This window comes from Zonotrichia leucophrys, chromosome Z, assembly GCF_028769735.1.
Source record: "Zonotrichia leucophrys gambelii isolate GWCS_2022_RI chromosome Z, RI_Zleu_2.0, whole genome shotgun sequence".
Classification (NCBI taxonomy): Eukaryota; Metazoa; Chordata; class Aves; order Passeriformes; family Passerellidae; genus Zonotrichia; species Zonotrichia leucophrys.
The window spans coordinates 35,823,950-35,850,031 of record NC_088200.1 but is presented as its reverse complement, the minus strand read 5'-3'; the positions used below and the strand labels follow the sequence as shown (position 1 = coordinate 35,850,031).

The window sequence follows — 26,082 nt, the reverse complement described above, 5'->3', positions numbered from 1 at the left end:
TTCATTATGCCAGCAAAAGTTTAAACTGGGAACTGGGTTCATTAATCTTCTGGGATTAATGATCTTAATAATAGAGAAAAAATAAGAAAGTGTCATGATCTACATTTAGCTCTAATTTTTTCCTGAAGTTTTTTGATCCTTTTTGCTAGTTTTCACAAGGCAGAGTAGTCTTCAAAATTCCATAACAAGAAATATCAAATCTGCCCATATTAAAAAGGGTAAGACTGAAATCTCAATGGATATGTGCATAGTGTGGCATCTCTAAATGTCCTGAAGTGAGAGCAGAGCCCCATCACAGTGCTGTAGCACTGGTCAGCTGCGATGAAGATACAAAGTAGTTACATCCAAGGCTAGTGGGACTTTTTAAGGTGCTGCAAAACAACCAGAATTAAATCTCCTCTCTTATACAGACCACGCATTGAGGTATCTGGATGTATGGGTCATTATGGTGCCCCCACTTCCCTTAACCCACTCAAGTGGGAGAGTGCTATTGTCTCCATTTTGGAGATACAAAGCGGATGAACACTGGTGGTCAGGTGTCACAGAGAAATTTGTGGACAGGGTAAACTGTACCACACTTCTGCAACTGGATGACAGCCTTCAATTCTGTTATCAAGTCTCTGGCAGCGCCCCACCCAACACCAGCTGCCCCTTCTCCTTGTGCAGAAATACTGCTCAAAGCAATGTCACACCTCTCTTGGCATTTCAGATTCTCCATGGCTGGAGAGTATCCTACCCACTAACCTGCAAAGGTCAATTTAAGGACTGCTACCATTACAATCTGAGTTAGTGGAGAGAAATGTTCCCTGGATACCGTAAAAATGGCCATTTGGCAAGCAATGAGCAGCAGAGAGACAGCTGCCATTGAGGCTGGGGGAACACGGTATCAAAAGGCATCTAGAAACATCAGAGCTTAATGCAGTTAGCACACAGGAGACCTCTTAATGAAACAGGATATGTTGGAAGCCCAGTTGTGGCTTTTTTCTAAATTTTTTCAAGATACAATTGTCAAAAATATTGTAGTCCAGAAAACATGCTTGAGGCTTTTTCTCATGAAAAATATTTCATGGCTGTTTCCAAGTCTTACCCTTTGGCTCTTTTTCTTTGAATTCAACTTTATTCTGTAGAGTGCAGGAAAATTGGAACAAAAATTAGATTTTTAATAGGAGAAACTATTTTAAATATGCTTATTAATTTTAATTACATGTGTTTCTGTCTGTTAAGCTTTTGAATTCTGTAGCACTTTGAAAGCCATTAGCGATCATTTTTTCTGGTTTTGTTTCTCCTCTCCAGTTTCTAAATAGGGTATGTTTAGGGGGAAAAAAGATCACTTTCACAAAACAAACAGTTGGGTTATTTTCATCATTATTGAGCTAACATTGTACTTGCAATTGTATCATTCCCACTACTTTACAATGCACTACTAATTACTCTTAACATACAGCTTTTATCTTTTGTGTTGATATATTGATTATTTTTTCACAACTCTGTAGGTTTCTGCCAGTATTGCCAGCTGCTCCTTTAAAATTTTACCATGCAAGGAGCTCATATTTTCTGAGAAATGTCAAGAAATGCAATTAACCTTGTTTTGACCTTTTCTCCACTTAAAGTGTACTGCTTTGGATTCTGTGTACAAAGAAAGGTTGTCTTCCATGTTTTCAATTTGTCTACACACAAATTGAAACACTGAGAATAAACCTTAACATAAATTGGCTGTATGTCAGGGTAAGCATTAATATAGGTGTGTATGTGTGCAATAAGCAGCATAGATAAATATGTATATGTATGTACTTCTATGCACGTGTATTTAATATAATGAATCTAAGTGTGATGTATCTCAAATACTTAAAACCTGCAAATATATTAATAATGCATGTTACTAGAGGTAAGCATGCTTTGGAAATTTCTCCAGAAATGCTCCGTGTCAGTTACAGTGCAAACCCTTTTTTCCTCAAACACATGTCCTAAACACAAAAAGTAGATCATGAGTAAGAGATACAAAAGATATGGGTATTCATAGAGTACAGTGGGTCAGCTGAAACCCACTTTCCTGGTAGGAGTGGAAATCGGGCGGCAGGGACCCGAACGTGTTCTCCCTTCGGGCCAGCCTTTGCAGTGCAGCTGCCCGGCCTTGCACGAGAGAAACTGCTGTGTGAGACAACACTGAGAGAGGTGACAGCCTGTCCCCCTCACTTGGGAGCTCCTCTGAAGCTCCAGCCCTCGCTGGAGGGCTGTGTCTTCACTGCCTGTGTCTGGCCACATGCCCCTGTGACTCCAGCCCTGACCTGCCAATCTGCCTTCATCCCACACTTGTCTAGTCTCTGTGGACTTGTCTGTCACTGGGCTGTGTCTGATCTTGTTTACTGTCTTCAGATCTGATCCTGTCATTCACTTGCTGACTCAACTTGGACCTTGGACCTCCCTTGTAGCTCTGAACTTGTCTGAGGATTGGAATTCTTAGCTGAGCCTTGTTACTGACACTGGACCTGTCCTGCTCACCTTGTTGGGGTGCTGTGAGCCTTTGCTCCTTGTCTCTGCTCTTGCCTGCCTTACTGTCATGTTTAACTCCCTGTTCCCCTTGCTGAGCAGCCTGCTTCTGCTTCTCCCTGACATTACTCATAATAACCAGACCTAATCACAGGCATAATTTACCTTAATTTGAATTTGTGGGTGCTCAACTTGATGATCAGATTCCTAGAAGCACTTCAGATTGAGCATCCAAACACAGATAATCATGTTTAGGCTAAGTTCTATCCCTTATTATATCTGAAGGACTTGAAAGAATATTAAGTAAATTTTCAGACAATATTAATTTGGGAGAAGCTGTTGACTCCCTTGAAGGCAGAGAGGGCCTGCAGAGAGATCAAAACAAATTAGAGAGATGGACAATCACCAATCATGTAACGTTTAACAAGGGCAAGTAACAGATTCTGCCCTGGGATGGGGCAACCCTGGGTGTATGGACCGAATGGGGAATGAAAGGCTGGAGAGCAGCACTGTGGAAAGAGAGCTGGGGGTCCTTGCTGATGGCAAGCTGAACATGGTCAGCAGTGCCCTGGCAGCCAGGAGAGCCACCTGTGTCCTGGGGGCATCAGGGACAGCATGGCCAGCCAGGCAAGGGAGGGGATTGTCCTGCTCTGCTCTGCACTGGGGCAGCCTCACCTCGAGGGCTGGGGGCAGCTCTGGGTGCCACAGTGTAAGAGAGGCATGAAGCTCTCGGAGAGTGTCCAAAGGAGGTCAGGGTCTGGAGGGGAAGCCTTAGGAGCAGCAGCTGAAGTCACTTGTTCTGTTCAGCCTGGAAAAGAGGAGATTGAGGGGAGACGTCATTGCAGTTACACCTTCCTTGTGAATGAAAGGGCAGGGGCAGGCACTGATCTTTTTATTCTCAAGACCAGTGACAGGACTTGAGGTAATGCCACAAAGCTGAGTTAGTAGGTTTAGGCTGGATATCAGAAAAACTTGCTTCACCCAGAGAGTGGTTATTTATTGGAACAGGTTCCCCAGGGAAGTTGCCACAGCACCATCCCTTCTGAATTCAAGGAAGCATTTGGACAATGCTCTTGGGTATCTTATGTTATTTTTGGGGGTCTCCTGTGCAGGGCCAGGAGCTGGACTCAATGATCCTGACATGTTCCTTCCAACACGGAATAATTTATGACTCTATGTACATGAACTTTTCTAGTCAATTCATGGCAGAGCATAAATCAGGTAATTAGAGGCAGAAATTATTGGATTTATACTGGTATTTCAAGTACAAAAGATGGAGGTGAATATAATTTTACCTATTAGTGACTTCATCCCCAGAATTCTCCAGTTTCAGAGATCTGAATTTTCTTAGAGTGGTTGACTCCGCTGATTCAGACAATGAGCTCTTGAATGTGTATTCATTCAGCATGTCTGCCAACATATTCAATTCCAGTCAGAAGTTCCTCCATCTTAGAGCCAAAAAACTTCAGATAGAAGCATATAGGTGCTATTTTCAGTGTCCTGAGAGAAAAAGAGAATTTTTATTAACTGTGTTATTTTCTGCTTACTTCTCCTCTGACATCATCCTATTTCCGGATGTGTTACTGGAACAAAACAGCCATTTGGATGATTGTCTCTGTGTGCTTTCTGGAAGAAATGTTTGACTTGGAAGGCTATGAAAATGAAATTAGTAGTGAGTACATTACATGTAGAGAATACATGTGATGATAAGTAGACAGAGCTGTAATAACTAAGGCAGCTGGGAAAATACTTTGTATGGTGTTGCTCCTAGCAACAAAATTCATAATTTGAATGTGTGTTTTCAGAAAAATATCATTAGATGAAGAAAGCTGAATTTTCTCTTCCTGTCATCTCCTTTATGTACTACTATATTTTATGTATGTGATCTCAGCCAAAAATGAAATTAGCTCAATAATTTGTAAGTTGATAAGCAGGAGATATGATCAACTGCAGCTGCACATCTCTGCAAAAACAGTGATTAATCTAAATAGAATCTTTGACTTGTTTATGAAACAACACCACAAGTCAGAAATCTTTCAGGAGAATATTTTCTATGTGATGCTTTTGCTCCAAATATTTATTATTTTACATTACCATTTTGATGTTCTTTTTAAAAGTAGAGATATATGTAAAATTCAAATGCTCTAATACAAGGTCATCAGTTTTGTTTATAAAAGCTATGACACCCTAGATTTAAAACAAATTTGATTTCAGATGAGCTTTTTATACAAGTTTTACCATTTTGGGAACTAGGCATTCTTTATATAAAAAAATAATTTAAGAGAAAGAAAACTAATTGAAAACCAGCAAAACACAGTTATAAAAATTGTTCAAGGCAAATGTTGAATAAATTATATTGACCAGAAATAGAATAATTATAGTATACATACTGTGAGCATTATGATAAAATTAATCATCTAACATTGGAAAAGATTTACTGAGCATTTTTAGATTTATTCTGCAAACTATTTCACCAGGCATGATTTTATAATATATAGATATGACAAAACATCATTAAAGAGAGGAAGACTGAAAAATAAACTTCCTTCAGAAATCCAGTGTGAGGAACCTAGTCAAGTTGGTGAGTTGTTACTTGCGTGAATATTTACTTAGACATCCCCCACCCTCGCCTTATATGAAAAACTGATCACTGGAAGAAACACAATGCTTCAGATCTATCTTTCAAAGATTACATGATAACTGTAGGCTTGTGAATGTGGGAGTGGTGCCATGACCACTTCCCTGGGGAATGGGATATATATATGTGTGTGTACATATATATATGCACACATATATGTTCATATAACTCTAGGATACAGGGAAAGTGGTCAGATTTCAGTCTTGCTTCTCCAGCTCTTGCAGCAACCAGAGGATTCAAAAATGTTTTGGATTTATGTTGGATATTCAGATAGGATTTTAGATAAAGATTTTTCTAAGTTTTCTTATTTTTTGAATCAGAAGTAGCTTTATGGATGGACTCTACAGACATTCCTAACTTCATTCTATTTTTGGAATGTTTTATAGAATTATATTTGAAATGAGGCTGTCTCTTGGAACACATTATTTGCACACAACTACAAGTACCCCTAAGCAGATTTGCTGCTCAGCTCTACTCCTGCCAAAATACAAAATCTCTGCTAATTTAAAAAACATAAAAATTTGACTCCTGATCCTAAAGCATAAAGCAGTCCGAGGGATTATGTCCAGTACACCATTCATAGTCTGCTCTTGAGGCCCATCCCAGAAGGGCAAGAGTGACCCAGGTTCTTGTTAGTAGATCCCTCGGGATACAGTGGAGTCAAATGACACTGAATAATGGTGAGAGGAGAGGAGAGGAGAGGAGAGGAGAGGAGAGGAGAGGAGAGGAGAGGAGAGGAGAGGAGAGGAGAGGAGAGGAGGAGGAGAGGAGAGGAGAGGAGAGGAGAGGAGAGGAGAGGAGAGGAGAGGAGAGGAGAGGAGAGGAGAGGAGAGGAGAGGAGAGGAGAGGAGAGGAGAGGAGAGGAGAGGAGAGGAGAGGAGAGGAGAGGAGAGGAGAGGAGAGGAGAGGAGAGGAGAGGAGAGGGAGTCTATAAAGGACTAAATCATCAAATAATTAGCTTTCAGGTACAGATTATTCTTTCTAAATGAAAATACTTCCTGAAATGTGGTCCACAAAACCGTCTATCATATCTACATACTTTAAATGTTCAAATTCTGTCAAGATAGCTCTAAAGATATAATAGAATAGAATCTGGTACAGGTTTTGAAGTGCTTAATACTCAGAGTGCTAAACAATTAAGAAGACTCCTGGAGTTCCTGGGCTGATTAACAGTTCCAGGAATATCAGATTCTTTTCATTAACTTAATTCAGACTGAGCAATGCCTGTGCAAAGCACACTTGATGTGTTTAATTGTGTTTATTTTCTTCCACTTCTTACCAAAAACTCTGTTGAGGTCCACAGTGAATCATCCATTTGCACTGCTGTTCATTTTATATAGATCTATTTCATAACTCCTATTATTGTTTTGTCTTTGGAACTGAAGTTTCTTATGGCTTCATTCTAGTCTCTAATTTGATTATACATACCTTCAAAGAATGGAGCAGTATACGTAATGGAAAAAAACCCCAAGCCTCCAAATCTTCTGTGGAATTTTCTTTTATTACAGGATTTTTTTTTTCTCTTAGGAATTCATTAGGACAAATACACTTGTTGCACTTTCTTATTTGAAAAAAAGAAATCAGAAAGCAAATTGTGAATACACAATGCTATTCAAATATAGACCATTAAACTTGTTACCTATCTACTTTCTATCTGAAACTAACATATTAACTAATGTTTCAGCTGTGTGATATGTTCCAGCTTCATACTACAAACAAGGATTCCAATCTCTTCAGATGCTCATGGATACCACAGGGAAGTTTAAGTCAAGTTGTGATTTACATGGCTTTTTACTATACATGTGCAAGAATCAACACTCTGAGGCACCATACACATCATTGAGATAACTGCAGGAAAAATGTGCATTCATAATTGAAACATCAGGTTATATGCATGATTTGTTTACAGATTTTAAATTATAATATATGTTATTCGGTATATTTTTCATTAAAAAGGTAGTCCTGGCATAATTTCATTGTAACTTCATGCCACTTATCTAGTCTCAGAGAATATATCTCAGTGGATGCAGGTGCAAATACTTAGCTACGAAAATATGAGGTCATTACAGGGTCTTTGGTACTTCATCACTTCTGGTACTCAGCCTCTCCTAAGTTCTGCCAGGAGTTTAGAAGCCAAAGAGGTCCCCTTTGAACCCCATGACCCAACAGGAAGGTCTCCATGACCCTCTTGCATCCTTACCCTTTTCCATTTCCAGACTCTGTGTTAGTTATTCTAAATTGATTCTCATCCACTTTTCCTTTGCATGTTCCGTCCATGTTGTAAGAGTGAACCTTACCATTAAGCTTTGTTATGCTTTCTCAAATTTATATTAACTCTGCTTCTGTAATAGCTTCGATGGTGATCCTTTAAGTGACCTAAACTGCTCAGTCATGACAGTAGTGAGATCGTATTATTCCTTATGTGTAAAGACAAAAAATCTTGAATAAACAAGACACCAAAGAACAAGACAGGAAACAGAGGCTCAGGACAATTTTCTGTTCAAGGGCAGTACAGCAGGTCAGCAGAAGACCCTAAACTCGGATTTAGGAGACACATATTTAATATTCCTTGTCTAGAAAGTAACACATTCCTGAAAGTCTGATTTTGAGATTTAGACAGCAAACAGATTTAGACAAAACAAAACAAATGCTATGGGAATAAGGACCAAAAAGATTACGATATTAATAGTCCTCTTGTTGGTAGAGTACTTAGCTGATCAGGTTGCTCCTGCCTCCATTATGTGAGGATTTATTTAGTGATTCTTCACCTTTAATTTTAGAAGAGGTAGAGGATCTTTTGATCAGTGGTGGGTAGGCTTAACCTGTCATGGTTTTTTGTTTGTTTTATGAGGACACAAGAAAATGCAGTCTGATAGATGCTTATTACAGGTATGAATTGCTACCGTATGGACTATTTAAAAAGTGATGGACTATTTAAAAAGTGATCTTCATTTGACAAAGAAGTATCAGATTTTTCCCTTTCATTGCAGTCCTCTTTATATTTGTGTAATATTTTCAATTGGCTGTAGCTAAACATAATGCTACACAATCTTTAGGTTCAAATTCAGACAATAGCTCATGCATAACTAAAGAAAACAGAATTATTTTTTCTTATCTTTGAGAAAATCTGTAGACATTTTTTTCTGTCTCTGTCACCTGAAGTCATACTGAATTTGTTCAGTATGTTCAGCTGCCGTTTCCCTGCTGTTAGTTGTTTGGAAGAAAGTGATGTCCAAATGTTTCTCTCAGGTCACTGTGCATGGATGTAGTCTGAAAGGTTTATCTGCTGCATACAATAGAATAATGAAGTGCTTTCGTGGCTGAGGTAAGCTGTTTACCATGGCAGCTCAGAGGATTCCTGTGGATCCCTGACCCCTTGTTGAAGATTAACCCCAAATGTTTCTATGTGCTTTACATCTATATTCTATTCATTTCCCATTACCCTGTTTTAAGTCAAGAAAATTACTTGTAGGATTGAAACAGTGATAAAGGTGGAACTTGTACAAAAGAAACATGCAGTTTGGTGTAAGATCCTGGTTCTGTGAAGAATTTAACTCCAGTTTTAAGGGAGATGCTGTCAATCTTTTCTGGTTGCTATTCTAAGATGGTTCTATATAGAAATGTTACTGTATTTATTTCCTTGAAATGATGTAAAGGAGTATCAAAGCTAATATGACACAGACAAACATTTAAGGGTCAGGTTAAAATAAATTTAAAAAATAATGATGGCTAACTATCTACAATATTTTAACACAGACATTTATTTGCCATATACTTTTAAAACCAGTATGGGATAAATAACATTCAGAATCATAAGGTCTGAATTTTTCAATTGCTTTACACAGTGATGCCACTTAGGTTTTGCTGTTCTTCAAACAGCTAGAAAGAACATCTTTGGTTTTGTCCTCTTGGAGAATGAATGCAATGTGTTTGTGGTCATATTCTAGGGTCATCCACTAGCAATAAGAAACGTGTATTTTGACAAATGTATTGTGTAAATATGACAGCTGAAAATGAAAAATTCTAGATGTGTCATAGTCTCTATAGAAAACTGATGGAACAGCAGGTATCATAAGTTTAAATGACTGCATACAAAGATAAAATTTTACATTTGATATGAAAGAGTACTCTTGAGAGCCAATTTCAGAAAGGTGTAAACCATCAGATCCAGGAAGAGGAAAAATGGAAGTAGTCTGTGTAGAAATCTCAAACTTGAGAGGTATTTTATTCGTCTAAATCACTAGTATTCAAGCAATCAAGCTCAGGATCTGTTTGTTCGTGGCAGGAATAAGACTTCTGCCAACATGCAGTGGGGAGGTTTTAGGGTTAGAAATTTCTGCATTCCTACAGATACTCCTCATGTATAGAAAACAGATCAAGTAGACATTATGCAGTTTTACTTCAGTGATGCTTCACTGTCCCACAGCAAGTTATCTGAGCTGGCACAATCAGTCCCACATATGCGCTGAAGGTTTGGCATTGTCATAACTCAGCCTGAGACAAGTGAGCCAGTCACTGGTCCAGGTGAAAGCCCACCACTCTTTGACATCCTTTCCTCTGGTTTCTAGAGGTACTCTGAAGGCAAATGCACTCACCAGACTGTTTAATCCTGAAGCCATACAAGGGATAAAGCTGATGCTAAGAAGGTGACAGGATGAAGAGCAAATGGAAGAACCAATGTGTCTGGCAGAAGCACATTGTTACATCAGTTTAACCTGACTATGGAACTGCACACATTTTACTTCTGTGGATCAAATGATTAAAACTTCTTGTTTTAATCTTTTGATCTATCCTCCTTATTGCTAGAAAATGCCTACAAACCTATCTCATAAATGTCCCTCTCTCTAATGCAGTAGATGAGGAGGAACTGCTGTTGTGGTTGTTTCTCTGTGGAATCTGAAGGTAAGGTTAAGAAAAAACATTGAGTTTGTCCATTATGCTTTTATCACGGTGGGTTTTTTTCCTTAGCATTTTAGTCCTATATGTTCAAAACATAAATGTGGTGGTGTTTCCTTCTTCCATAGTTGTTTTATGTGCTCAAGAACTCAGAGGGAGCAGGTCTTTATTCTAATCAATTTATTTCAGTAAAATACAGTAGCATTGGCTTGATATACATTTTATATACAGAAGTTTTCTATTAAATAGTCAACAGTAAATGGATGGAAATGACACTTTGTCACCATTCTTATTTGTATAGCACAAATAGCCTTTTCTTTTCTTGCCATATGAAAATCTTGGAATATTTTTTTTTTTTTGTATGTTGTATGTGACAAGTTTAGTATATTTACTAAAGTGCTATTTTGTAACACCAGGTGCAATTTTCTAATGCTAGGATTACTGAAAGGGACAGAAAAGTAATAGGTGTTTCTTTTCTGTTTCTCTACTTGTGTTTCACACTTGACAGCACTCCATGCATAGTTCATTCAGATTTTCCCCTGGGTAGCAAATCAATAAGCCACTTTCTTTTACTGTTTGAGTCTTTTGCTCTACAACAGAGGAAAAGAAAAATATTTCAAAGTGTAGAAACTCGCAAATATTGACAGGAAGACTCAAAGGCAGACGGACTATCAAAAATTACAACACTTAGTGGGCACACACTAGGCATGTCCAGAGTATGGGAGGGGGCAATAATGGTACCCACCCATTACCCTACCTTTCTCCTATAGGCATATTTTGTGGATTAATATATTTTGGAAAGATGAATTCAAATCCCGTATTTGTTAATAAAACTGGCTGAATATTTGCTGGTTTTTAATATGGAGTTCAGTTAACAGGTTAACTGAACTTAACCTGTTCAGTTTCTCTCACACTTTCATTTTGGCAGTACCACTGTGTTTGTCACATTACAGACTTTGGCAATACAATTGCAAGTAAATGTATACAATCATAAAGGAGGAACTAGCTCCATGTTCTTTGTTCTAGAGTGGCTATAACAGCTAGTGTGACAAAGTTATGATGTAGTTTTCAGTCTTTGATGCCACTACTTTAAATATAAGTTGATTAGAGTAATAAACATAATAACTTCCTACTGTCCAAAAAAAAAGGTTTCACATCTAATCTCTTTTTCCTGTTTGTCCTAAAACAATAAATATGTTTTTCCGATGTCTTCCTAAAACATGTGGGATACAAGTCCACTGTCACTTTAAGCAATCTGTTCTAGTCTGTTCACTCTTCTTGCAGTCAGTAATTTTTCCACTCAGGAAAGTGAATATTGCTTGTGGCTCTTCCTGCACCAGCACTGATCTTTACTCTCAGTCTTTGCGTGTGGAGCACAGGAGGTTTCTCACTGTTGCTGCAAAGTGTTCACTGCTCGCACTCTGGGAAGAGAGCGAAGAGGAGGGATGCAGTGATCTCTGGATGATCATCGGGCCTGTTGCAACCTGTATTGAAACAACCGATTTCATATGCTCTCTCCTGTCCTCACCTCTCATAGAACACTGTCTTCTGCAATAAAGTGAATGCGTGAGCGTCACTGATTTAATTTTTCCCTTCTAGCAGGAAAAGGGCCCTGTTTCCACGGAGGCTTCCAGCCGCGCCGGCGGCGGGGGCGGGGGCGTTGCTGTGCCTCCCCCGGGCCGGCTCGGGCCGCTGCCTGCGGCGGGGATCGCCCTCGCCGCGCCCCACGCCCCCGGTTATTGATGGTGGCGGCCGCCGCCCGCCCCGCGCCTCCCGCCCGCTCCCCCTCTCTCCCCGGCGCTGCCGCAGAGGCTCCACCGCAACGCGAAGCCCACACAGCCGCTCCGGTCCGCCCCTCCTCTGGTCTGTCACGCTCGGCGGCTCCTCCGAGAGGCTCCGCTCGCTCCCTCCCGCAGCTGCACGCCGCCAGCAGGAGCAGCGGCAGCGGGAGCGGAGGGAGCAGCCCCGGCTCTCCGCCGCCTGCCCCCCGGTAAGTGATGCTCCGGGCACTCGGGCTGCCGCGACTACTCGAGAGCAACTTTTCCTTTTTTTTTTTTTTTTTTTTTTGCATGCTTGGCTTCAACTTTTTCACGGGACTTAGAGGGGTCTTGCTTGCCGGGGACGGGGTAGAGCTCTCGTGCTCCCTTCGGGGCAGGTCGGGCGCTAGACGGCAGCGCGGGGTTCCCTCTCATCTCCTCGGTGAGCGCCGTGAGCGGTCTGTGCTCGGCTGCTGCTCACTCCTGCTCTGCCCAGATCTCGGTCTTTGCGGAGAGAAAGCTGGTTGCACAGATCCGAGGAGCTACGAGCGCCTAATCTTCGCTTTAGAATCTGGCTTCTTAAAGCTGAAACTTTTGCACGCTAGGGGAGCAAAAACCAGGGGTGTCGAGGTTCACAGACTCCAGATGTTTGAAGAATACAAGTTTGCAGATGTCGTAAGGATGGTGAGGAAAACCCAAGGTGCAGAAAGGATGTCAATTTCGGTTCCTCAGGGGACCGACACTTTCCAAGATACGTTAAGGAGGGAACAATCGGCATTTCAGACCTTGCAAGAGAAAAAGAAGGGGGGAGGGGGGACGGGATAAAACAAAGAGAATAACCAATTTAAGTGGTTTTGAGAACACTGTTGCTTTTGTCACTATAGATTTCCTTCAAGAACTGTCACTCACATTGGCTGTGTTGAGTAAACAGTTTAGCATTTGTGACCGGTAAAGTGCAGGGAGGGATTTCCTTCTCTGCAGCTTCAGGAAAGGAGTTCTCCAAAACATACTAAGTCCTGTTTTGCAAGGGGCTTTGGGAATTTAGGTCCCGAGTCGATTCTGACATATGTGGGGAGGCGAGAACACAGAAGTCACAATGATGAAAAGTATAGCCCAAGTCCTAGGGTTAGGAAGAGCCATGGGATGGTGAGACTTTTCGAGGCAAAACGCATCTAATTTAAAGAAGATTGCAGGGTAGAAGAGCCCGAGGAATTAAAAGAGGCATAGGAGCAGGTCTGGCAGTCCTGAGAGGAGGCAGGACGCCCCAGGGGCTGGAGGGCTGGGTGATGTGGGTAATTGAATGTGTAGGATCTCTGATGGGGCTTAGGGGCCTAATCCTGCAAAGCACTGCGGGTGCAGTGAGAGCAGGGGACGAGGGTGGGAGCTGAGTCATCCTGGCTGGGGTGGGCACGGCACATCTGTACAGAAGGGAGGGGGCTGAGGAGAGAAGAGAAAGATGAGGAAGAAGCATATAAAGATAGGTGGGGAGGAGGGAGGCTGTCTCATCGAAAGATGCTGAGATCACCCAGGCTCCTCTGTGATTGATAGTATCCTGCTCTCCCTTCCGCAAAGGGTTAGGACGCTGCTGAGTGTATCTCTGATGGAGAGGGGGATGGATTGCAGAGGTTAGTACAACACAAGGGAAACCTACTCAGACAAACACACTTGGTACTGCTGGTACTTGGGCTGCATTGCACTGCAGTGCAGGGAGCTAAGAGGAACTTCTGCCTTAGGAGAGAGAGGGAGCTGCTGAATTCATCTGTAAAGGTGGCACAAACTCTGCCAAAAATTACTGCTCCTCAAGGGAATTGCAGATAGAACTGGAAGTGGAGCTGAAAGGAGATACTGGAAGGATTTTCCTGATGAATTCACAATAAGCCACAAAGGGTTTCAGGAAAAAAAACTCCCAACATACAAGCCAAATGAAGGTCTCTGATTGGATTAATTGTAAATAGTATATTTCTATTGGAAGTTTTCCTCCAAGTTCTCTAAGTGAAAGGGTCCCGTTTTAACTGTGTTGCATATCCTCCCAAAAAGAAGTTATACATTTTTTTTTCCTAGGATGAGTTCCCTGTGAGAATGAAAACAGCAATTTCACCATCTTGTAAAATGTTTGGTTTTCCCTGTAACTGTTCATTTATTCAGTATTGTCCTGAATACTGAAAGCAGCATGGTAAACAAAACCCCACCATTCCTTCCCTCTCACTTAGGCATTTTCTAAAATTTCCCTGAATGATAGCTTACTATTTTTGTTGGGCTTTTTGTTTGTTTGTTTGGGATTTTTTATTTGGGTTTTTTTTGTTTGGTTATTTTTTATCTGTTTCCTTAATGTGGGAGCAAGAAGTGTCACTTTTCTGTATTCCAAAGAAATGAAGAATTTGACAAAATAGTCACAGTAAGTTCCAAGTGGACTTCTACTTTTATTTGTAGTATCTTTGGAGAAAAGATTTGCATAGGCCAAATACAGAGAAAAAGACAGTCAGTCAATTAAAATTATTGATTCATGTCCAGTCTCCAAACATCTTGAATTGATACTTGAGGAAAAAGAAAAAACAATAATTTATTTAATGTCTGTATTTCTAAAGATGTATTCCTATGGTGTTTCAACAAAAATGACCCTGAATATCAGTAGCACTGACTAAATACGTAGTTTCTCTGATGGCAATTTGATGTTAAATTATGCGTCATTGCTTTTGGGAAAAATGGATTTAAATTTGACCAAATGAAATCAAACCAAATCTTTTCTCATTATATATTTGAGAAATCTAATATCTTTTCAAAAATAATAAAGCAAAGGTGTTATTTTTTTTTCTAAGTTCTATCAGCATGCAAGAAAGATACTTGCAAAAACCAAAAATGAATACTAAAAAATGTTATGTTTACAAAACATGGTGTTACCTCAGGTGACAATGTGAAATCTGTAACTGAATCTATGTATACCCGGGAATGTAAACTTGTGTAAATTACTTGAACAAGTGGTAAATTTCAAATTGGCTTTTTGAAATGTGTGTTTCAAAGCACAACTAACAAAAGTTTATCCACAGTGGTCCTGATTATTCTGTTAAATCAGTGTGATTTGAATTTAGGTTTCAGTGTGAAATAGAATGCATCCAGCTATATAATTATCTAGGGTTTTAGTTAGTTGTGTTTTCTCTTTTTCTTTTCTATGTTGTTGCTTTGTTTGTTTGTGGTTCTTTTTCTTGCATGAAAGTAGTATTAACAAAAATATTTCACATTCTCAATATTATAAAAGTTGTTTCAGCACCACAGGCAGATTACTTGGGCTGTATATTGTTGTGAATCTTTGCAACCCATATGCACCACAGGATGCATATCAATGCATGTTTAAACAAAAGCTCATCAATTAGATTAAATGTGTTTGCAAACCTGTGATAGGGAACTCACAGCTGCTGCCACTGCTTTCATATGATGTAGTGCATAACATTTTCCTATTAAAACAGAATGGAGTCCTTTGTAAAATGACTTGGAGGACTAGATTTACAGCTTTTCTTCTTTTAAGTGTTTGCAAGCAACGTAAAGGGGAAAAAATTGAAATTGTGCTCAAAGTATTGACGTTACAAAGAAAAAGGTAGTTAAATTTTCCTTTAAACTTATCAAACTTCCTCAGTTTTAAATTAAATGTTATGTATTTTCTAGTATCTTTGTTGCAAAACACAGTGGGCCTCTTTTTCCATAAAGCAGTGGTTGATAATTTTAATTATCAATCTTTAATTCTTCTTTGGTTTCCTATATTGCTACACAGTTCATCTAGAGACATTCTAAACGTACAGAGTACATATTCTCATGTAAATACATATGTTACAGGTCAGTGATCTATTAGTCATGTTTGTTTTCAAATCACCAGTTTTATGTCAGCAAGAGATAAATAAGTGTGCATGAAATATAATCAAATGTAAGTTTCTTTAGTGTAATTATTATTGAGATATTTGTCCTCTTGTTAAAAAAAAAAAACAAAAACAAATCTAGGAAAGCAATATCAAGCTCAGTCCTTCCTTCTTTGTGGTTCCAACTCTCAGTCATTTTCTCACCCAGAGAGGCTAATAAAAGTTTAAATGTTGCATGTGCAACAAACAAAATCGCTTAAAGATGTAATGCAGTGTAATTCACTGTAATAAAGCTAAGACACCGTTAGCATCCTTTCATTTTTGAGACGGAATTCTTACCTCTGTTTGTCTGTATTTCTGCTGGCTGACTGCTGACAGTAAAGACTTGCTATTGCTTTAGCAAAACATCAGAGACTTTCACGATTAGGTGGAGATTCCATCCAAGTATTTCTAATTGGACTGAAAATGCACCGTATTAAAAATACAAATGACACCTATCACTTAATTTATCTGCTTCAGCACACAAGGCATTTAGCTTTATATTGATCTGGGACTCATAAAAACATGGTGCTGTTGCAGCTTCATGTTTCCTTGCCAGCCGCAAGATTATTTTTTTTTAAGATAAAGCAGCATCCCTGTAGCTGGCTCTCTCTTTCGCTGCAGGTTATTTCTGTGGTCATGGCTGCATAGGCCTGGTTATGTGCTTTGTTCTAGAGTGGAAGTCTGAGTCTCACAAGCACGTCTTGATTTTTGAAGGAAAATCCATGTTACAATGCATACCGTTCGTAGCAGCATTAAAGCATCTTGCAGGATTTTTCTCCTTTAATGATCACATGAGGGTTTGTGTAGGAAAAAGCTTCATGAGATACATTATGGAAAATACTTATTTATTCACTATTTTACCATTTAACCATGGTAACTCTGGAATGGAGAGATGACTTTATTCACAGCACCTCACAGGGCCTCCGTATCTTTAGCTGACACCATTTTCAGTCTGTATGGAGCTGGAGGATAAAATTTGCTGTCTGTAAGCATAGCAGTGCTTATCCAAAGATACCTTTGCAAAATGTATTCTACCATTGCCACCTCCCTTAACCATAGAGGGTTTTGCTTTTATCTGGCAATCACAGCTGTTGCTGCAGCCTTACAAACAGTGGTTGCCTGTACTGCTCCTAAGGCTGAGAAATTAATGACTTCTTGGACCAGAACTGTCCATGGGCCAGCAGCGTGTTCTGGTGGCCAAGAATGCCAGTGGTATCCTGGGGGCATTAGGAAGAGCATTGCCTGCAGGTCATGGAAGGTGATCCTGGCCCCTGTACTCAGCCCTAGCAAGGTCTCCCCAGGAATGCTGTGTCCAGTTCTGGACTCAGGACCAAAGAGGCCTGGAGCTCCTAGGGTGGGTTCAGTGGAGGGTGACAAAGGTGATGAGAGGATAGTAGCATCTCTTTTATAGAAGAGAGGCTGAGTGAGTTAGGCCTGTCCAGTCTTGAGAAGAGACAAGTGAGAGGGAGCTCATTGATGTGTGCAAGTGTTTGAAGGAAGGGTACCAATAGAATGGACTAGGCTCTTCCTAGTGGTGCCAGGCAATAGAACAAGAGGCAGTGGGCAGACACTGATGCGCAGGAAGGTCCACCTGAACATGAAGAAGAAATTTATTGTGCAGGTGACCTTGCAGTGGAACAGATTGCTCAGAGAGGGTGTGCAGCCTCCCTCAGTGGAGATAATCCAGAACCATCTGGATGCAATCCTGTGCCATGAGTTCTGGGATGGCCTAGCTTATGCACGGAGGTTGGACAAGGGGACCCACTGTGGTCCCTCCCAATCTGACCCATTCCTGTGTTTCTGTGATTTCATTCTGTGTAAGCCTAATATACTATGCATACATTTTAAAGGCTTTACCTGTATAATTTACTTTTTTTTTAAGCTAGACTGATTGGTGTCTTTCATGTTTTCCACTCAGGCTCATTTGATTTTAATATTCACCTGAAATACAGTAGACGAAAGTACCAAAGGTTACCATTTGATGTCTGGTTCTCCTGTTTTTCATATCAGCAAATAGTTGTGTAGTTGCTGTTGGCTTTTTCTTTTGGCCAAAATTCTTGGTGTCTAGGCACTGCTTCTTGTGAGCAGAACTCACAGACTCTCTTCGTGACTAGCCGGTGGACAGTCTGCCACTGACACTGCATTCATTTATCCTTTTAACTCTTTCTCAGCCTATGAGCAGTGCCATACTTTCAAACAACTCAACTGTTACTTCTTTCATTAAATAAATCAAATTCTGGAAACAGAGAGAGTATCAGACAAAAAACACCCTTAGTGATGTAGGACATATAACTAACAAATTTCTTACTGTGCCTGGAAATTTTTTAGGGGTGATCTCTTAAGTGGAGAAAAAAAAGGAGTAGTAAGGCTCGTGGGAGTCTCTGCTATGCAGATGTAATCTGCTCTTTCCCTGGTATGCCATCGCATCACGGGCTGCAGTATACTGCAGACATAATGGAGAGGTTTGAAATAGCTAGTTTCTGTGGCAGTTTGGTACACCAATACGATGCTCTGAATGAACTACAAATGTAGTTCTTGAGGTTATCCTACAGTATGGATCATGATGCGGATAGATTGTCCTCATTCAAAGGTAATTAATTTAAAACTTACAGGAAGGTTTCTGCACAACATTACTGCAGTGCAAAAGCATCATTGGATACTGTACATTTGAAGGTACTTCTTGTAATTACTTAATCCAGTCTGCTTCTAAATGCAGGAGCAATTTTGTAGTTAGATTGGGTTGCTCAGGGCCCTTCACAACCAAAGTTTAAATCTCCAGGGATGAGGACCTCAAGGCTTCTGTGTGTAACCATTCCCATGCTTCACTGACTCAGTATGAGGACTTTCTTCCTTATAACAATGTATTGGTAAGAGGGGCAAAATTGGAAATACTAATCTAACCACATCTTGACAAACGGAGGGGAATGTTGCCTCAGGTGAAACTCTTGTTAATGCATTCCAGAATGTGGTTATCCTGCATTTACAGAGGATACATGGTGCTGTACAGCAATGTAAGTTAAAATGGGGTCTCTTTGCCCAAAGACTGACGTTAGTACAGAGGACCTGATTTTTCTTGGAGAAAGCATCTCTCATTCTCTCTTAGAAAGATGTTGCTGTGTGTGATTTTTCTAGTGTGGAATTCCATGAAAAATATTTTGTGACATGGCTGCCTTCAAACAGCATGGAGATAAATGTCCCATTGAGCTATCAAGTATTATGTAATGGCTCAAGTGTCTGTTGACAAAGATATTTTACACCAGCTTCTCTCCTCAGGTGTGAGAGCAGGGACATCTATTGCATATTCACATATAAGGACTAGTTTAGATGCCAGTAAATCTCACTGTAATTCAAATTCCCATTGAATGCAATTGCATTCAATGGGAATTTGGCTTAGAATCTGTCAATATAGAGGTCTGTTGGAGAGAAAGGGCTAAAAAGAAATTGATCTTTTTTTCTCTCTGATTATTTTCCATCTGATTTTAAATAGTCCTACCTATATTGATCAATAAATAAGCACTTGGCTAGAAAATTTGTAACCTTCTAAGATTTCAAGTATTCTGTGGTATCTAAAACTTGTATTTAGATAGATCGCATATGGCCAGCCTTGGTATGTTTGCTAGCATAGAATATTTTGTGTGGATGTGTTTGTCAGTACCATAAACAAAAGAAATCACATCCATTTTGTGGATGTATAACTACCTTATAAAACTTTGTAAAGGTTACAAGGGCATAACTTCACCTTTAAAGAGAAAAAATGTATTTTCTCTATGTATGTTTCAATCCTTTTGTGGACGCTACATTTACCTGCTAAGGACATGATCCCTATGGGGAACAGCAAGTATACACTTACAGCTTCATTCTTTGGTGCTCTAAATTAACAAATGGATTCTTAAATTGAACATATTTCATAGGGTTTCCCAAGTTAGGTAGGCCAAGACTGTTGCAGCAAAAATTCAGCCTACTTGTTGAGAAAACTGGAAAGCCTTTTATGTTAGTCTTTGATAATTTCTTTGGTCCATTCAGGTGGAATACTAATTCCTTTCCAGTGCTCTCCATGCCTTCAAATGAACTGGAAAGGAAAACAAACAAGTAACAATGTGGACATGGAGAAGTGAGTCTGTTTTTCCTAAAAAACATATAAAGGTGTTATAAGTGTTAAACCCTAATGGAAACAGCTAGCATTGGTCTGCTTAAATGCACTAAAATTTATTCAACTTATGTTTCTTCAAATTTAATTTCATATTTCCTTCACATCTGAACTTGGGAGAATCTAAGTCTTTATTAATTGTAAAGGTCTTAAAAATTTTACTTACTACATGATCTTGAGGATATGAGCTATCTTCTGTTCCATAAATGCACTCCTTAAACTGAATATCTCAACAAAAATATTTAGGCCCATATTTACAAAAATTCTTACTAAAGACAAATTCCAGTTGAAATCTGTAGATACCTGTATTAAAAATAGTTAAGGAATCAGTCCTTGTACACCTGAACAGCCAATCACAAACTCACAAAGGTTAAAAGATAATACAATCAGTGTGGCTCTGTGTCTTTGCTCAGAAAAACTAGAAGGCAGGGAGGGTAAAAAAGCCTCTTAACCAACTAGTCAAACACATTTTAAGAACTGGATGTTTAGAAAATAGGTGCTAATTAGAAAAAAGTAGCTGTTATCAAATACCATTATTTATTAGGTCCTATTGAACAGAGCAAAGCTTGCTCCTTAAGGACTTTCACAGCTAAAATCCAAATTAATATAATACAAATATCTCTGAAGGTATTTGCTGGAGCTGTGGCTTGGCTATCTGCTGTCTGTCCATGACCATGTCTCTTCATGAAGATGGTGGCTGTTCAAGATGTGGCACTACTCATTAATAGTCTGGAAGCAACCATAAGGGTTTAGTCCTGGACACCTTTCCTCCTCAAGGCAGTTTTTTGTGGAGTGCAGCTTGTTTTGTACTAGCTTTCTCTGTAGAAACAAGAAGACTCCTGGAAATTCTCTTTCAGTTCACATTTGTTAAATGGTTTTAAAAAAAGCTTTTTTCTGTTGTAAAATAGCATTACAGTGTTGATTATGAATCTGGAACAACTGACTATAAGCACTAAAAAAACCCCACTGAGTATTGCTCTGACACATCTTTTGACTAAGGTGACCTAGGGATAATTCAAGAGTAACCCATTCAGGGTGATTTTCTCTACCACATATAAGTCATTGCTTGGCCTATCAGTTGCTTTAGAAAGTATCAGTGGACTTCAATTTTTGAAAATTAAGAAAATAATTGTCTTTCAGATCCCCAGCTGGGATTGAAATTCATTACCTGTGGGTAATAATTATTTCTCATACCTCTTTTTCTTACCTCTTTTCATACCTCTTTTTCTCATACCTCACCCTTCCTTTTTCTTAGGAAGATGACTGAATTGCCTCCTGTAAGTTGTTTTTGCTCCACATAGCATGAAAAACTTAAAATGTTACTTACAATTTTCTTCCTAATTTTAAGTGTTTCAGTTCAATTTCAGCTATAATTTCATGGCAGAAAACTACCAGAACTCACAAAATTGATTTAAGTTCTTTTTTCTGTCTTTAACAAATATTTATCATTCATGTGGTCATGCAAAACAGTATAGAAGATTCCTTGCTGTAAACAGCTGTACAAAATTATTAAGTAGAATGTCACACTGCTTCCACTCTACTTAATCTTAGCAGATGGGGAAACTGTTTCTTTCCAGGAAATAAGTCATTTTCTCAGAAGAACAAATTTTCACTGGAGAAATTACTTGCTAATTTCTGTATTATATTAACAAATGAGCATGATGACTGTCAGCTCTGTAGTCCAAAGGAAGATAATAAATTTTCCAATATTTGGGAAACTATTACAAACAAACTTCTTTCAATATATTTACTGCTCTCTAAAGTAGTTTTTACTCATAGAAATCACCAAATTTTATTGTGTATACTTGCTGAAATATGAGGAACTCAAGAGTGTTCCCCTTGAGTGTATAGCATAGTATAAGCAACTGTGGTTACATTCCACTTTGGTGTTTTAGGGGGTGTTGTGGTAAAGATATAAATCATATTTTTCCTAAACATCCTAGGCTTCACATATACTCACTTCAGGTACAGTGTTTCAGAATAGAATTACTGTAGATGCCTGCAAATGAAGAAACAAAACCCAGATAACAACCTGAATCAAAAAGTGTGTCTAGCTGAAAAATTATGTTGTTTAGTATTCTTCTGCAGTTCTTCCAAACTGTAGAGCTGCAGAGCTATTTAGTTCTCTATTTATTTATGGAGATGTTGAAGCAAATAGTGTCAGTTCATAGCTGGCCATTATTTAGCTTTTTGGCTGTTTTTCTTTTCCTACGGAAGTGTACCTAGGAGTACACAGAAAGAATTTGAATAGAAGTAACTGGACTTCATAGTAAAAAATACCTGATTCTAAGGTGGAAATAATACGTTGAATAAATCTCCTCGCATAGCTCAGAACACATGAAGACTGCAGCATTTTAGGGATTTTTATCAGCCAAAATTACTTTGGGCTGGTGGTGAGATAGAAAGTTTACCTTCATTATCCAAATTCACATGTGACAGCCATAGTTAATTCTTTCCTTCTCTTAGAAATACATGAGGATTTTTGCATCCTGTGCTGAAAAGTTTTTCCTGATTGTAGGGGCATAAGATTTTTGGCATATTTTCTTCAATAATTTTTCATATGACTAATCTTAAGAATAATGTAGTCAGATGCAATATTTAATTTAAAAAAAAATTCCTAGCTCTGTGTTGTACAGAAGCAGATTGTGGGAATTCAAAACACAGAAACCTAACTTCTAAAAAACAGCCAGTGAAGGTTTATCCCCATATATGTACAAATATCTATTTATATGCACATAGATATGTAATGTATCTATAATCTTCTTTTTTGCTGTCGAGTTGTTCATATGAATTATTACCTCAAAGGCATAGGTTCTTGTAGAATAAGACCACTTGGTTGATAAATTGGAAACCTTGTGGAAAATAGGTGTTGACAGAAAAAGTGTCTGCCAGGACATGAGTAGGAAATGGAGCTGAATTATCAATTAATTTTTTTTCCTGTTAAATATTGATGATTCTTTATGAAGTATACTTTAGGTCCATTTTATTTGTGGTTATTGGGTAAAAATATATTTTTTGTGTTTGGGAAAAAATAGTTTTATATTGTCCCTTTGACACATGAAAAAATGGAAGCTTTTTTGTATATCTGTATTTCAATATCTAGGAATAGGAGCAAGCTACAGGTTCCAATACACTGCCCTCCTCCACTCCTGTGACTGGGAAAATGAACTACTGAGAGCTTAAGTATCCTTTTGTTGGCTGAACTTTATGCTAGCAATTTTCTTTAAATGATTGCTTTTGTTAAAATATTAAAATCAGTTTTATTTAATATTTTAAAATAATGGAAGCAATAATTTGTTCAAGTCTTCTGTTTTTAATAATTTAGTAATGTGGATTTTTAATGAGGAACCTATTTTTAATAAATAAATTTTCCTAAGAAAATGTACAGCATAAATAGAATAGATTTGATTCAAAAGGAAGAGTTACTGTACTTCCTAAGTGCTCTGTAAACATGTAGAGGCTTTTCGGCTTTTTAAAAAAGTAAGTATTAAAAATAAGTAGTAAGTATTAAAGTATAAGTAGTAAGTATTAAAAATACCACAAGAAAACCTGTTACCTGCTGGTCTAAGAGTGCTACAACAGCAGAGAATGCAAGGCTTATGTGTTGCTCTGGGTGTGAACCACTGAAAGATGTAGAGAGGCCAGGAGAGCACCTGCAATGGACAGAGAAGATGCACTGATCCAAATTCCTGTATAATTTTGGGTTAAATTAAGAACTTCCTTAAAGGGGAATTCCCTTCCTCTGGGGGAAGCAAACACTGAGTGCTGATTCAACATACAATCTACAAAACTGTTTTCCGTGAAAGCTGATGCACACATATTCAAGGAATTAAGCACTTTATATGACCTATATCCTAAGGCCACCACAATGTGATAATTTTTAAAAGCTGATTGTAAACTATAGTCAATAACTAATTGGCTGATATAGTAAAAATTTCTCTTCTAAAACTGCTTTTCTAATTAAATGCAAAAGTTTATGGCATCCAAGTATTTCTCTCATTTTTCCTAGAAAAAGAAAATTACTTTTAGACCTTAGCTGCTATGGTGTACTGGGCCTAAATTTGGACTTTACTTGCTGTTTGTTTTGCCTGTTTTGGGCATATACCTCTACACACACAGGTGTCTTGGTTTTTGTTTTTTTTTGTGCTCTCTTCAGACTCCCTGGCCCCAGAGTACACAGGAGACCTTCTTCGAGTGTAACACCAACTTCTTTTGTTAGTCAGCTGGCACTGGTTGCATGCAGATAATTTTCTGCCTTTGTACCAAAAATATTACCTGATTTGAGTCATCCAGGGACCCCACTGTGGGTGGATAAGAAGGGTCTTACTGTTTCTTTTGGATGAAATAAAAGCGATAATTATAGGCCAAGTCAGAAGAGAAGAAAAATTGAAATGCTTCTAAATGCCTATTAGTAATGTAGAACATTTAAATTATGCATGCTGAAGCATGAGGGTGTATTAGAATCACTGGAGAGTGCAAATAGTGTCCTTTAACATGCTCTGTGAATGTATCTGAGGTGCTGATAATGGTATGATCCCCTTGTCAAGAGATGTTATTGATGTGGCAGTGCTTCTCTGTGTGACTGATAGTAGCAATATCTTCAGTTAAACAAAAAGCACTTGTGAACATGGAACCACCATGCAGGCGTCTGTTCTTGATTATCTGCTGAAGGGTCATGGCTGGTTTTGTTTGAGGGCAATATCAGTAAAGAGCCAGAGTGGAAAATGGGGATAATGATTAATCAGATGGAAGACATAAATTTGAGGGAAATTGCTTTAGAGCACAGACAGGTCAGGGTGACCTTTGCAGCCTCAGAGACCACTGTCTAGTGAAAGATAAAACTAAGCTGTTAAATGTTAAGTAATTCTTACCTCTTGGGGAATGCATGGCTTTTAAGGATTGAACCAGTGAGGGTGGGTTCCACCTTTCAAAACATGCAAATGACATGAAAAATTAAATAAGGCTGCTGTGTACACTCTTTCCTAATGCTTTGATTTATCATATTATACTGGACCTCAGGATTTAGAAGAAACCACAGTCAAAAATATGGCTGTGTATCTCCTCTGCCTAATTTACATTGCTGTATAAAACAACCACTCCTTTTAGCAGGAAGGCATAAAATAAGGTGGAGGTATTTTATAATTATTAAGCAACTATTACTGATTTTGACTTTTTCCCTCCCATGTTTTTATTCCAGTTCCCTTTAATGAAAACCCTTTTAATGTGAATCAAGAAATTAATATATTTGATCTCAGCAGCTGGCAGAGGTAGTATGTTATGCCCCCTTCAGAACTGTGTGGTTAACAGTTTTTATTTATGTGCTCCATACCAAAGACTCCACAGATTTAAGACTTTTGACACCACCTGCTCCAGAAGATGTCCAATGACTCCCAGTCCCCTCTTTATGTTTGATGGAGGATAATGTTTTGATAATATGCCTAATATGCTATTTGAATGGCAACACAGGAAATCAAGCCCATGGCTCCTGAACACAGCAGAGATTCTGTAGCTTCAGCCTTTGTCCTTTCAAGGGTTTCTTTCAATGACATTTTTCTTCCTGAATATTCAGTCATAATATAAAAATGCTGAAGTGCTATAAATTCATAAGCCTGGTCAATGCTAAAAGTTGTGCAGAATTTTGAATTGTTTCTCGTGTGTTTTCAGCACACACTTCTAGCAAACTACTGAAGATAATTGTTCTATAAAAGGTGATACCTCATTGCCAATCACCCTGGCTTCAGTGTGAGTGTGTTAATTTGTTCCAATCCAGTATAAAACATTCATCGTTAATGTTCCTTGCAAACACCCTTTTCAGACTTTAAGGGTGTGCTGTTGCTTGATGCGGCAGAACAGAAATATGAGATCACAGATAGGTAGGAGAGGCTTGATGCTAAAAAGTGCAGCTCAGTGTGTGAAGTGCAGTGTGCTCCCCTTGTCTTGCCACAAAGGAGACCTGAGAATGTCTGTTTGTAGACTGCACTTGCTACATATGTCAAAAGTAAGGTTTCTAACTAGCCATTCTGATAACAGCTGTGGTCAGAGATTGCTTATGAAAAATACTGCCATGTTGGGTTTTTTGGCTATTCCTGCTGCTCTTCCAGATTATAGTTTTTGTCCCAAGAGCCTTTATAATTTTGAGTATACCATTCTCTATGGATAAAGCTGCTTTCAAATTTCCAGTGTCTAGAGTCTAGAGATGCCTTTAGCATTGTCAGTAGAGAGATGGATCTGTGTACATAGAATTTTAGCCTGGTGTCTGTAGCTTTACTG

The 26,082-nt window shown here is 38.8% G+C and overlaps 1 protein-coding gene across 2 annotated transcripts in view; it reads left to right on the top strand.

The window, feature by feature from the left end:
- The first annotated feature begins 11,381 nt into the window (after positions 1-11,381).
- The window catches only part of SV2C (synaptic vesicle glycoprotein 2C), a 119,684-nt gene continuing 104,983 nt past the window's right edge, over positions 11,382-26,082 (top strand). Inside the window, exon 1 of one of the 2 annotated variants that reach the window (XM_064735129.1) lies at positions 11,382-12,011. The gene's annotated coding sequence lies outside the window, so the exon portion shown is untranslated. Of the gene's footprint in view, positions 12,012-13,385; positions 13,404-26,082 lie in introns of those variants that run through there. The other variant, XM_064735130.1, reaches the window with a different exon arrangement.